This window comes from Triticum dicoccoides, chromosome 7A, assembly GCF_002162155.2.
Source record: "Triticum dicoccoides isolate Atlit2015 ecotype Zavitan chromosome 7A, WEW_v2.0, whole genome shotgun sequence".
Taxonomy (NCBI): domain Eukaryota; kingdom Viridiplantae; phylum Streptophyta; class Magnoliopsida; order Poales; family Poaceae; genus Triticum; species Triticum dicoccoides.
The window spans coordinates 531,383,376-531,396,164 of NC_041392.1; positions in this window are offsets into that span (position 1 = coordinate 531,383,376).

Below are 12,789 nucleotides of genomic sequence, written 5' to 3' on the forward strand. Positions count from 1 at the left end.
GTTAATCATATTACTTAAAGAACTCCCACTTAGATAGACATCCCTCTAATCATCTAAGTGATTACGTGATCCAAATCAACTAAACCATGTCCGATCATCACGTGAGATGGAGTAGTTTCATTGGTGAACATCACTATGTTGATCATATCTACTATATGATTCACGCTCGACCTTTCGGTCTCCGTGTTCCGAGGCCATATCTGTATATGCTTGGCTCGTCAAGTATAACCTGAGAATTCCGCGTGTGCAACTGTTTTGCACCCGTTGTATTTGAACGTAGAGCCTATCACACCCGATCATCACGTGGTGTCTCAGCACGAAGAACTTTCGCAACGGTGCATACTCAGGGAGAACACTTCTTGATAATTTAGTGAGAGATCATCTTATAATGCTACCGTCAATCAAAGCAAGATAAGATGCATAAAAGATAAACATCACATGCAATCAATATAAGTGATATGATATGGCCATCATCATCTTGTGCTTGTGATCTCCATCTCCGAAGCACCGTCATGATCACCATCTTCACCGGCGCGACACCTTGATCTCCATCGTAGCATCATTGTCGTCTCGCCAATCTTATGCTTCCACGACTATCGCTACCGCTTAGTGATAAAGTAAAGCATTACAGCGTGATTGCATTGCATACAATAAAGCGACAACCATATGGCTCCTGCCAGTTGCCGATAACTCGGTTACAAAACATGATCATCTCATACAATAAAATTTAGCATCATGTCTTGACCATATCACATCACAACACGCCCTGCAAAAACAAGTTAGACATCCTCTACTTTTTTGTTGCATGTTTTACGTGGCTGCTACGGGCTTAAGCAAGAACCAATCTTACCTACGCATCAAAACCACAACGATAGTTTGTCAAGTTGGTGCTGTTTTAACCTTCGCAAGGACCGGGCGTAGCCACACTCGGTTCAACTAAAGTTGGAGAAACTGTCACCCGCAAGCCACCTATGTGCAAAGCACGTCGGGAGAACCGGTCTCGCGTAAGCGTACACGTAATGTTGGTCCGGGCCGCTTCGTCCAACAATACCGCTGAACCAAAGTATGACATGCTGGTAAGCAGTATGACTTATATCGCCCACAACTCACTTGTGTTCTACTCATGCATATAACATCAACATATAAAACCTAGGCTCGGATGCCACTGTTGGGTTTCGTAATAATTTCAAAAAAATTCCTACGCTCACGCAAGATCATGGTGATGCATAGCAACGAGAGGGGAGAGTATGATCTACGTACCCTTGTAGATCGACAACGGAAGCGTTTGGTTGATGTAGTCGTACGTCTCCACGGCCCGACCAATCAAGCACCGAAACTACGACACCTCCGAGTTCTAGCACACGTTCAGCTCGATGATGATCCCCGGACTCTGATCTAGCAAAGTGTCTGGGAAGAGTTCCGTCAGCACGACGGCGTGGTGACGATCTTGATGTACTACCGTCGCAGGGCTTCACCTAAGCACCGCTACAATATTATCGAGGACTATGGTGGAAGGGGGCACCGCACACGGCTAAGAATATGATCACGTGGATCAACTTGTGTCTCTAGGGGTGCCCCTGCCTCCGTATATAAAGGTTCAAGGGAGGGGGGCCGGCCGACCAAGGTGTGGCGCGCCAGGAGGAGTCCTACTCCTTCTCGGAGTAGGACTCCCCCCTTTCCTAGTTGGAATAGGATTCATGGGGGGGCGGGGAGGAGAGAGAGGAGGAAGGGGGGCCGGCCCCCTCTCCTTGTCCAATTCGGACCAAGGGGGAGGGGCGCACGGCCCATCTCTGGCCACCTCTCATCTCTTCCACTAAGGCCCACTAAGGCCCATATACCTCCCGGGGTGTTCCGGTAACCTCCCGGTACTCCGGTAAAATCTCGATTTCACCCGGAACACTTCCGATATCCAAACATAGGCTTCCAATATATCAATCTTTATGTCTCAGCCATTTCGAGACTCCTCGTCATGTCCGTGATCACATCCGGGACTCCGAACAACCTTCGGTACATCAAAATGCATAAACTCATAATATAACTGTCATCGTAACCTTAAGCGTGCGGACCCTACGGGTTCGAGAACAATGTAGACATGACCGAGACACGTCTCCGGTCAATAACCAATAGCGGAACCTGGATGCTCATATTGGCTCCTACATATTCTACGAAGATCTTTTATCGGCCAGACCGCATAACAACATACGTTGTTCCCTTTGTCATCGGTATGTTACTTGCCCGAGATTCGATCATCGGTATCCTATACCTAGTTCAATCTCGTTACCGGCAAGTCTCTTTACTCGTTCTGTAATACATCATCCCGCAACTAACTCATTAGTTGCAATGCTTGCAAGGCTTAAGTGATGTGCATTACCGAGTGGGCCCAGAGATACCTCTCCGACAATCGGAGTGACAAATCCTAATCTCGAAATACGCCAACCCAACATGTACCTTTGGAGACACCTGTAGAGCTCCTTTATAATCACCCAGTTACGTTGTGACGTTTGGTAGCACACAAAGTGTTCCTCTGGCAAATGGGAGTTGCATAATCTCATAGTCATAGGAACATGTATAAGTCATGAAGAAAGCAATAGCAACATACTAAACGATCGGGTGCTAAGATAATGGAATGGGTCATGTCAATCAGATCATTCAACTAATGATGTGATCCCGTTAATCAAATAACAACTCTTTGTCCATGGTTAGGAAACATAACCATCTTTGATTAACGAGCTAGTCAAGTAGAGGCATACTAGTGACACTCTGTTTGTCTATGTATTCACACATGTATTATGTTTCCGGTTAATACAATTCTAGCATGAATAATAAACTTTTATCATGATATAAGGAAATAAATAATAACTTTATTATTGCCTCTAGGGCATATTTCCTTCAAGAATCTCCCCGGCAACGACGCCATAAATCCTTCTTGCTACCTCTTGAGCACTGCGTTGGTTTTCCTTTGAAGAGGAAAGGGTGATGCAGTAAAGCAGCATAAGTATTTCCCTCAGATTTTAAGAACCAAGGTATCAATCCAGTAGGAGATCACGCTCAAGTCCCACGCACCTACACAAACAAATAAGAACCTTGCAACCAACGCGATAAAGGGGTTGTCAAGCCCTTCTCGGTCACTTACGAGAGTTAGATCTGATAGATATGATAAGATAATTTTTTTGCTATTTTTATGATAAAGAGAAATAAAGATGCAAAGTAAAATAAACGACAAAGGAAATAACTAAGTATTGAAAGATTAATATGATGGAAGATAGACCCGGGGGCCATAGGTTTCACTAGTGGCTTCTCTCAAGAGCATAAGTATTATGGTGGATAAACGAATTACTGTCGAGGAATTGATAGAATTGAGCATAGTTATGAGAATATCTAGGTATGATCATGTATATAGGCATCACGTCTGAGACAAGTAGACCGACTCCTGCCTACATCTACTACTATTACTCCACACATCAACCGCTATCCAGCATGCATCTAGAGTATTAAGTTCAAGAGAACAGAGTAACGCTTTAAGGAAGATGACATGATGTAGAGGGATAAACTCATGCAATATGATATAAACCCCATCTTTTTATCCTCGATGGCAACAATACAATATGTATCGGTTCCCTTTCTGTCACTGGGATTGGACAGCGAAGATTGAACCCAAAGCTAAGCACTTCTCCCATTGCAAGAAAGATCAATCTAGTAGGCCAAACCAAAATGATAATTTGAAGAGACTTGCAAAGATAAATCAATCATACATAAAAGAATTCAGAGGAGAATCAAATATTGTTCATAGATAATCTAGATCATAAACCCACAATTCATCGGATCTCGACAAACACACCGCAAAAGAAGATTACATCGAATAGATCTCCAAGAAAATCAAGGAGAACTTTGTATTGAGATCCAAAGAGAGAGAAGAAGCCATCTAGCTAATAACTATGGACCCGTAGGTCTGAAGTGAACTACTCACACATCACCGGAGAGGCCATGGAGTTGGTATAGAGGCCCTCCGTGATCAATGCCCCCTCCGGTGGAGCTCCGGAAAAGGCCCCGGGATGGGATCTCTCGAGTACAGAAGGTTGAGGCGGTGGAATTAGGTTTTCGTGGTGCTCCTGGATGTTTGGGGGGGGGGGGTACGTGGATATATATTGGAGGAAGAAGTACGTCGGTAGAGCAACGGAGGGCCCTCGAGGGTGGAGGGTGCGCCCCCCTGCCTCGTGCCTTCCTCCCTTGTTTCTTGACGGCCACTCCAAGTCTCCTGGATCACGTTTGTTGAGAAAATCACGTTCCCGAAGGTTTCATTCCGTTTGGACTCTGTTTGATATTCCTTTTCTTGGAAACCCTAAAATAGGCAAAAAACCAACAATTTGGGCTGGGCCTCCGATTAGTAGGTTAGTCCCAAAAATGATATAGAAGTGTAAAATAAATCCCATTAACATCCAAAATAGATAATATAATAGCATGGAGCAATCAAAAATTATAGATACGTTGGAGACGTATCACTATGCAACACTAGTCATGGAGCAACAAATCACACAGGGATATTTCCACAAAAACAGTGGCAGACTAAGGAAAACAACAAATAGTAGCCTTGGACGCTCAGTACAGCTTAGTACTGTATGGTAGTACTATCACACTAAAAATTAGTTTTTAGTTTCAGAAGAACACTAAAAAGACTAAGTTGCAGCAGAAGACAACATTCAGTACTAACATCATCATGCTTATAGTCGTTAGAAAATTACTAAGTACTGCAATAGGAAAAGCCAAGAACCATCAGTACGTATTTCATAGTCACTAGCATACTAGGAGTGAAAGCACTGGTACACTTGAACACATAGTACATCTATACTACAAAAATAAAAAAGGAACGGGAAGCGTCAGTTCGCATTCCCTAAAACAGTGACACACTAAGAATAACAATACTAGTACAATTGAAATCTCAGTACAACTTAGTTTATATGGCAAGTACTATGATGATACCAAATAATGACTTGAGAATAATCACAACCTAGAAAAAAGAAGGCCAAAACTAAATCAAAAGGATATCAGTTCGACCAAGGAGAAAAATCACAAGAACCACAACAGAAGCATCAGTCCACATTGACCAGTGAGGTACTAGTTTCAAACAACAAAAATAAAAATTATCACAATGCTAGTACAATTGAAATCTCAGTACAACTTAATTTATATGGCAAGTACTATAATGATACCAAATAATGCCTTGAGAATGATCACAACATAGAAAAAGAAGGCCAAAACTAAATCAAAAATATTACAGTTCGACCAAGGACAAAAATCACAAGAACAAACAACAGAAGCATCAGTCCACATTGACCAGTGATGTACTAGTTTCAAACAACAACAAAAATGATGACCTCCCAAGGACAGGCCAGCCATGCACAGGAGGATACACTTGGACTCGAGCCCACGAGGAACCGTTGGCGAATCCATAGTAATCGAGATTGTGCGGGACATCCGACAAGGGCCCACAGGCCATGGAACAGAGAGCGAGCGCCGTGTATAAGCGCCCAGGTCAGTATATAGAGGAGTTCGACAAATAAGGCACTGCTACACTTATAAACTGGTCGAGAGCCCCCTCGGCTAGCGAGGTGGGACTAAACTCAGAGCGCGTGCACAGCCAGCAGTCCATAGTCGCGCGCACGGGCCATTTGGGCTGGAAAAGGGCCCAATATAACTTCTACTCCCTCCTCTACAAACTCTCCTCACCCCACCCCATAAGGCTCACTGAATAAAACCAGAGCGTGTGGCAAAGAAATATAAACTAGTACAAAAAAGTTCAAAAACTGAATATAGAAAAGTTCAAATACATATGCTACAAAAATGATTATGAACTTAATAGGGCTATCTGTTAAATGTAGTTAATTTAAACCAGTGGTTTAACTTTTACTATGAAGTTCAACTACCAAAATGCAAGAAGTTCAAACAAATATTTCGCACTCAATTTTGCTATATTTCTTATATTTAAATAAAATCTGGCTAGAGATCACGTAAAAATTTCATCGTAAATAATCTCAATCCCAAAAAAACTTCAGTTCTAACACATTATATGACATCAGTTCTACATAACAAGAAAGGGTCACTCCACTCACACTACATCCACAAATACTATTGTGACACCAATTTTAAAAGCCTTACGCTATATGAAATTACAATTCAGTACTCACAGAACTATACCATAAGTACAAGAAAAGAGGGTACAGAAACTATAAAGGCCCAACTTAGGTTGGGACAGATGAAAATAAAACAAATCTCACTTTTTGGCAACAACTCGTAGTGCAGTTGAAAAAAGTGTTTCAGTTCAAATAGTATATAAGACTTCCGTGCAAAAATAAAACTTAACCAAAACAAATCCCGGAGAAAACATACACAAGTGAAACTGTTGTTCAACCACATTCCCATCATGGAAAAAGTTTGTAAAATGTTGTGCCACACTTAAAAACATCACAAAGTATGCTAGTTATTACATAGTTGACAAGACATCCAAACACTACATACAAAGCCTACAATGCTTTCAAGACATAAATCACACAAGTGTCCCATTCACTACGCAAATGATAACCATTTCTTCTATGCACCAGGAGCCAAAGCCTGAACCTCCTCGGGAAGCTCCGTGGCCATAACCTAGTTATGCCGGATGAACACAATTGTATACAGATCCTCGACATTCCAATCAACAATATGTGGCTGCAAAAAAATAAAACAAATTATCAAAAATCATGACACATAAAAAAGGAATAGACAATCAGCCAAACACAGAAAGTGAAAGCTGAACTAGAACCTACATCATTATTTCGAATGTTCTCAATAATCTTTTCACCATCATAGGTTCCCGCATACTTCAGAGTATAATGGCCACATTCATTCGGCCCTTGAAATGGAACCTTGACAAACGTTGGTTTCTTTGCTAAAACCTCCCATTTGGGTGGCTTGCCACATTATACTAAGCATCACCATACACAACCTTCATTACTTGGACCAATCTAGAGATCTATAAAAAAGAAAAGAAACCACACATTTCATGTCTCGGAAAAGCAGAAACAAGAGGCGGAAAAATTAATCTAGTAAAGATAATAAATATCACTCACAATCTTCTCGCAGTCTTTGTCATAGATGTTCTTTGAAGGACGATGGTTCTTCCCATAAGGTAAAGGGTCAAGGATGTTAACGATACTTTGGTACCAATTCATGACATATAAGGAAAAGTGCGACACTTTCAAATCCTTTGATAAAACCATAGGTTTGAGTAGAGGCATCATGACCTAAAAACTAATGACCAAAACAAGATATTAAATATTGAAAATAAAAACCGGCATCACAGCAAACAAATAAAACCAAAAATCAGCTAGTAGATCTCACAAGGTCGGCACTGAGCAAGTCTTCCCGATCTTGAACATAGCTCTTGAAATCTCTCACTACACTCTCCACATTAAACTATTTATCTTCATCACCGTAAAACAAACAGTCAAGCACAACCTGCGAAAAGCCAAAAAGAAATATACAGGGGAAAAGGATCAACAAGGAAAGTATTTTCAAAACTTGTAAAACAATAGGAAGTCTTGTTTCACAGAAACAAACGATCTAATTCATTACCATGATGAAATATGGACTCAGCAAGATCCTATTTCCAGATGCGAAATCAACATTTCTCTCGGGATCTCGCTTCCAATCATCAATGAGGAAGTCCATTACATCACCCTCCATCAGCTGTTCAGGTGCAAAAACTTCCCAGATGTGTTTGCCATGGAAGGTAGTTATGTTATCATCGGGCTGAGGTATCATTGAGAACATAGTCCTGCTGTTGGGAAACATAGCATGCAATTTCAAAAAAAATCCTATGCTCACGCAAGATCTATCTAGGAGATTCATAGCAACGAGAGGGGAGAGTGTCTCCATGTACCCTTGTAGACTGAAAGCGAAAGTGTTTGACAACGCGGTTGATGTAGTCGAACTTCTTCTAGCTTCAACCGATCAAGCACCAAACGTATGGCACCTCCGTGTTCTGCACAAGTTCAGCGTGATGACGTCCCTCGCCTTCTTGATCCAGCAAGGTGGCGAGGAAGTAGATGAGTTCCTCAGCACGACGGCAAGGTGATGGTGATGGTGAAGTGATTCTCGCAGGGCTTCGCCTAAGCACCGCAAAACTATGACCGGGGGTGTAAACTGTGAAGGGCGCACCGCACACGGCTAACGATTGTTGTTGTGTGTTCTAGGCGCCCCCTCCCCATGTATATATAGGTGGGAAATGGAGGGGAGTAGCAAGAGGGCACCCCAAGTAGGAGGAGTCCTACTTGGGGTCCTCCCCAATTCGGCCTCCCCCCTTCCTTTTTTGCCAGAGGGGGAAAAGGGAAGAGGGAGGAGAGAAGGAAAGGGGGAATCCCCTCTTTCCCTTTTCCCACTCAGCCTCCTTCCTTGGGGGGAACCCCTTGTGGGCTGGTGTGCTCCCCTCCTATGGCCCATATCTTTCCCCTGGTTCAATCTTGGTGACCTTCTGGGCTGGTGTGCTCCCCTCCTATAAGATTCGATCGTCGGTATCCACATATCTAGTTCAATCTTGTTACCGGCAAGTCTCTTTACTCGTTCCGTAATACATCATCTTATAACAAACTCATTAGTCACTTTGCTTGCAAGGCTTCTTATGATGTGCATTACCAAGAGGGCCCAAAGATACCTCTCCGATACTCGGAGTGACAAATCCTAATCTCGATCTATGCCAACCCAACAAACACCTTTAGAGATACCTGTAGAGCATATTTATAATCACCCAATTACATTGTGACGTTTGATAGCACACAAGATATTCCACCAGTATCCGGGAGTTGCATAACCTCATAGTCGAAGGAATATGTATTTGACATGAAGAAAGCAATAGCAATAAAACTGAACGATCAATATGCTAAGCTAACGGATGGGTCATGTCCATCACATCATTCTCCTAATGACGTGATCCTGTTATCAAATGATAACTCATTTCCATGGTTAGGAAACCTTAACCATCTTTGATCAACGAGCTAGTCAAGTAGAGGCTCACTAGGGACACAATGTTTGTCTATGTATTCACACATGTATTAAGGTTTCCGATCAATACAATTCTAGCATCAGTAATAAACATTTATCATGAATAAGGAAATATAAAATAACAACTTTATTATTGCCTCTAGGGCGTATTTCCTTTAGTCTCCCACTTTCACTAGAGTCATATAATCTAGATTACATTGTAATGATTCTAACACCCATGGAGTCTTGGTGCTGATCATGTTTTTCTCGTGGAAGAGACTTAGTCAATGGGTGTGCAACATTCAGATCCGTATGTATTTTGCAAATCTCTATGTCTCCCTCCTTAACTTGATGATGGATGGAGTTGAAGCGTCTCTTGATGTGTTTGGTTCTTTTGTGAAATCTGGATTCCTTCGCTAAGGCAACTGCTCCAGTATTGTCACAAAAGATTTTCTTTGGACCCGATGCACTAGGTATTACACCTAGATCGGACATGAACTCCTTCATCCAAACTCCTTCATTTGCTGCTTCCGAAGCAGCTATGTACTCTGCTTCACACGTAGATCCTGCCACGATGTTTTGCTTGGAACTACACCAACTGATAGCTCCACCATTCAAAATAAATACGTATCCGGTTTGTGACTTAGAGTCATCTAGATTAGTGTCAAAGCTAGCATCGACATAACCATTTATGACGAGCTCTTTGTCACCTCCATAAACGAGAAACATATCCTTAGTCCTTTTCAGGTACTTCAGGATGTTCTTGACCGATGTCGAGTGATCCACTCCTGGATTACTTTGGTACCTCCCTGCTAAACTTATTGTAAGGCACACATCAGGTATGGTACACAACATAGCATACATGATAGAACCTATGGCTGAGGCATAGGGAATGACTTTCATTTTCTCTCCATCTTCTGCAGTGGTCGGGCATTGAGTCTGACTCAACTTCACACCTTGTAACACAGGCAAGAACCCTTTCTTTGACTAATCCATTTTGAATTTCTTCAAAACTTTATCAAGGTATGTGCTTTGTGGAAGTCCTATCAAGCGTCTTGATCTATCTCTATAGATCTTGATGCCTAATATATAAGCAGCTTCATCGAGGTCTTTCATTGTAAAACTTTTATTCAAGTATCCTTTTATGCTATCCAGAAATTCTATATCATTTCCAATCAACAATATGCCATCCACGTATAATATTAGAAATGCTACAGAGCTCCTACTCACTTTCTTATAAATACAGGCTTCTCTGAAAGTCTGTATAAAACCATATGCTTTGATCACCTCATCAAAGCGTATATTGCAACTCCGAGATGCTTGCACCAATCCATAGATGGATCGCTGGAGCTTGCACACTTTGTTAGCACCTTTAGGATCGACAAAACCTTCTGGTTGCATCATATACAACTCTTCTTTAAGAAATCCATTAAGGAATGCAGTTTTGACGTCCATTTGCCAGATTTCATAATCATAAAATGTTGCAATTGCTAACATGATTCAGACAGAGTTAAGTATCGCTACGAGTGAGAAAGTCTCATCGTAGTCAACTCCTTGAACTTGTCGAAAATCCATCGCGACAAGTCGAGCTTTGTAGACATTAACATTACCGTCGGCGTCAGTCTTCTTCTTGAAGATCCATTTATTCTCTATGGCTCACCGATCATCGGGCAAGTCAACCAAAGTCCACACTTTGTTCTCATACATGGATCCTATCTCATATTTCATGGCTTCAAGCCATTTATCGGAATCTGGGCTCATCATAGCTTCTTCATAGTTTGTAGGTTCGTCATGGTCTAGTAACATGACTTCAAGAACAGGGTTACAGTACCACTCTGGTGCGGATCATGCTCTGGTTGACCAACAAGGTTCAATAGTAACTTGATCTGAAGTTTCATGATCATTCATTAGCTTCCTCTCTAGTTGGTGTAGGCATCACGGGAACGGTTTTCTGTGATGAGCTACCTTCCAATTCGAGAGAAGGTACAATTACCTCATCAAGTTCTACTTTCCTCCCACTCACTTCTTTCGTGCGAAACTTCTTCTCTAGAAAGTTTCCGTTCTTGGCAACAAATATCTTGCCTTTGGATTTGTGGTAGAAGGTGTACCCAATTGTTTCCTTAGGGTATCCTATGAAGACGCACTTCTCCGATTTGGGTTCGAGCTTATTAGGCTGAAGCCTTTTGACATAAGTGTCGCAACCCCAAACTTTAAGAAAGGATAGCTTAGGTTTCTTGCCAAACCATAGTTCATACGGTGTCGTCTCAACAGATTTAGATGGTGCCCTATTTAACGTGAATGCAACTATCTCTAATGCATAACCCCAAAACGATAGTGGTAAATTGGTAAGAGACATCATAGATCGCACCATATCTAATAAAGTATAGTTACGACGTTCGGACACACCATTATGTTGTGGTGTTCTAGGTGGCGTGAGTTGTGAAACTATTCCACATTGTTTTAAATGAAGGCCAAACTCGTAACTCAAATATTCGCCTCTGCGATCAGTTCATAGAAACTTTATTTTCTTGTTACGATGATTCTCCACTTCACTCTAAAATTCTTTGAACTTTTCAAATGTTTCAGACTTGTGTTTCATCAAGTAGATATACCCATATCTGCTCAAATCATCTGTGAAGGTTAGAAAATAACGATACCCGTCATGAGCTTCAACACTCATCAGACCGCATACAGCGGTATGTATTATTTCCAGTAAGTCATTAGCTCGCGCCATTGTTTCGGAGAATGAAGTTTTAGTCATCTTTCCCATGAGGCATGGTTCTCAAGTATCAAATGATTCATAATCAAGTGATTCCAAAAGCCCATCTGCGTGGAGTTGCATGTGTGTCAGTGGAACCGGTCTCATGAATGTGGTCATGTAAGGTTGGTCTGGGCCACTTCCTCCAACAATACCGCCGAATCAAAATAAGACATTGGTAGTAAGCAGTATGACAATCACCACCCACAACTCTTTGTGTTCTACTCGTGCATATCATCTACGCATAGACCTGGCTAGGATGCCACTTTTGGGAAACATAGCATGCAATTTCAAAAAGTTTCCTACGCTCACGCAAGATCTATCTAGGAGATGCATAGCAACGAGAGGGGGACAGTGTGTCCATGTACCCTCGTAGACCGAAAGCGGAACCTCTTTGACAACGCAGTTGATGTAGTCGAACTTCTTCTAGCTTCGACCGATCAAGCACCGAATGTACGGCAGCTTCGAGTTCTGCACACATTCAGCACGATGATGTCCATCGCCTTCTTGATCCAGCAAGGTGTCGAGGAAGTAGATGAGTTCCGTCAGCACGACGGCGTGGTGACGGTGAAGTGATTCTCGCAGGGCTTCGCCTAAGCACCACAAAACTATGACCGAGGGTGTAAACTGTGGAGGGGGACGCCGCACACGGCTAACGATTGTTGTTGTGTGTTCTAGGCGCCCCCGCCCCACGTATATATAGGTGGGAGGGGGAGGGGAGCAGCAAGGGGGCACCCCAAGCAGGAGGAATCCTACTTGGGGTCCTCCCCCCTTCCTTTTTTGCCAGAGGGGGAAAAGGGAAGAGGAAGGAGAGAAGGAAAGGGGGCGAATCCCCTCTTTCCCTTCTCCCACTTAGCCTCCTTCCTTGGGGGGGGCACCCCTTGTGAGCTGGTGTGTTCTCCCCTCCTATGGCCCATATGGCCCATATCTTTCCCCCGGGGGTTCCGGTAACCCCCCCTGGTACTCCGATAAATACCCGATACTATCTGGAACACTTCCGGTGTCCGAATACTATCATC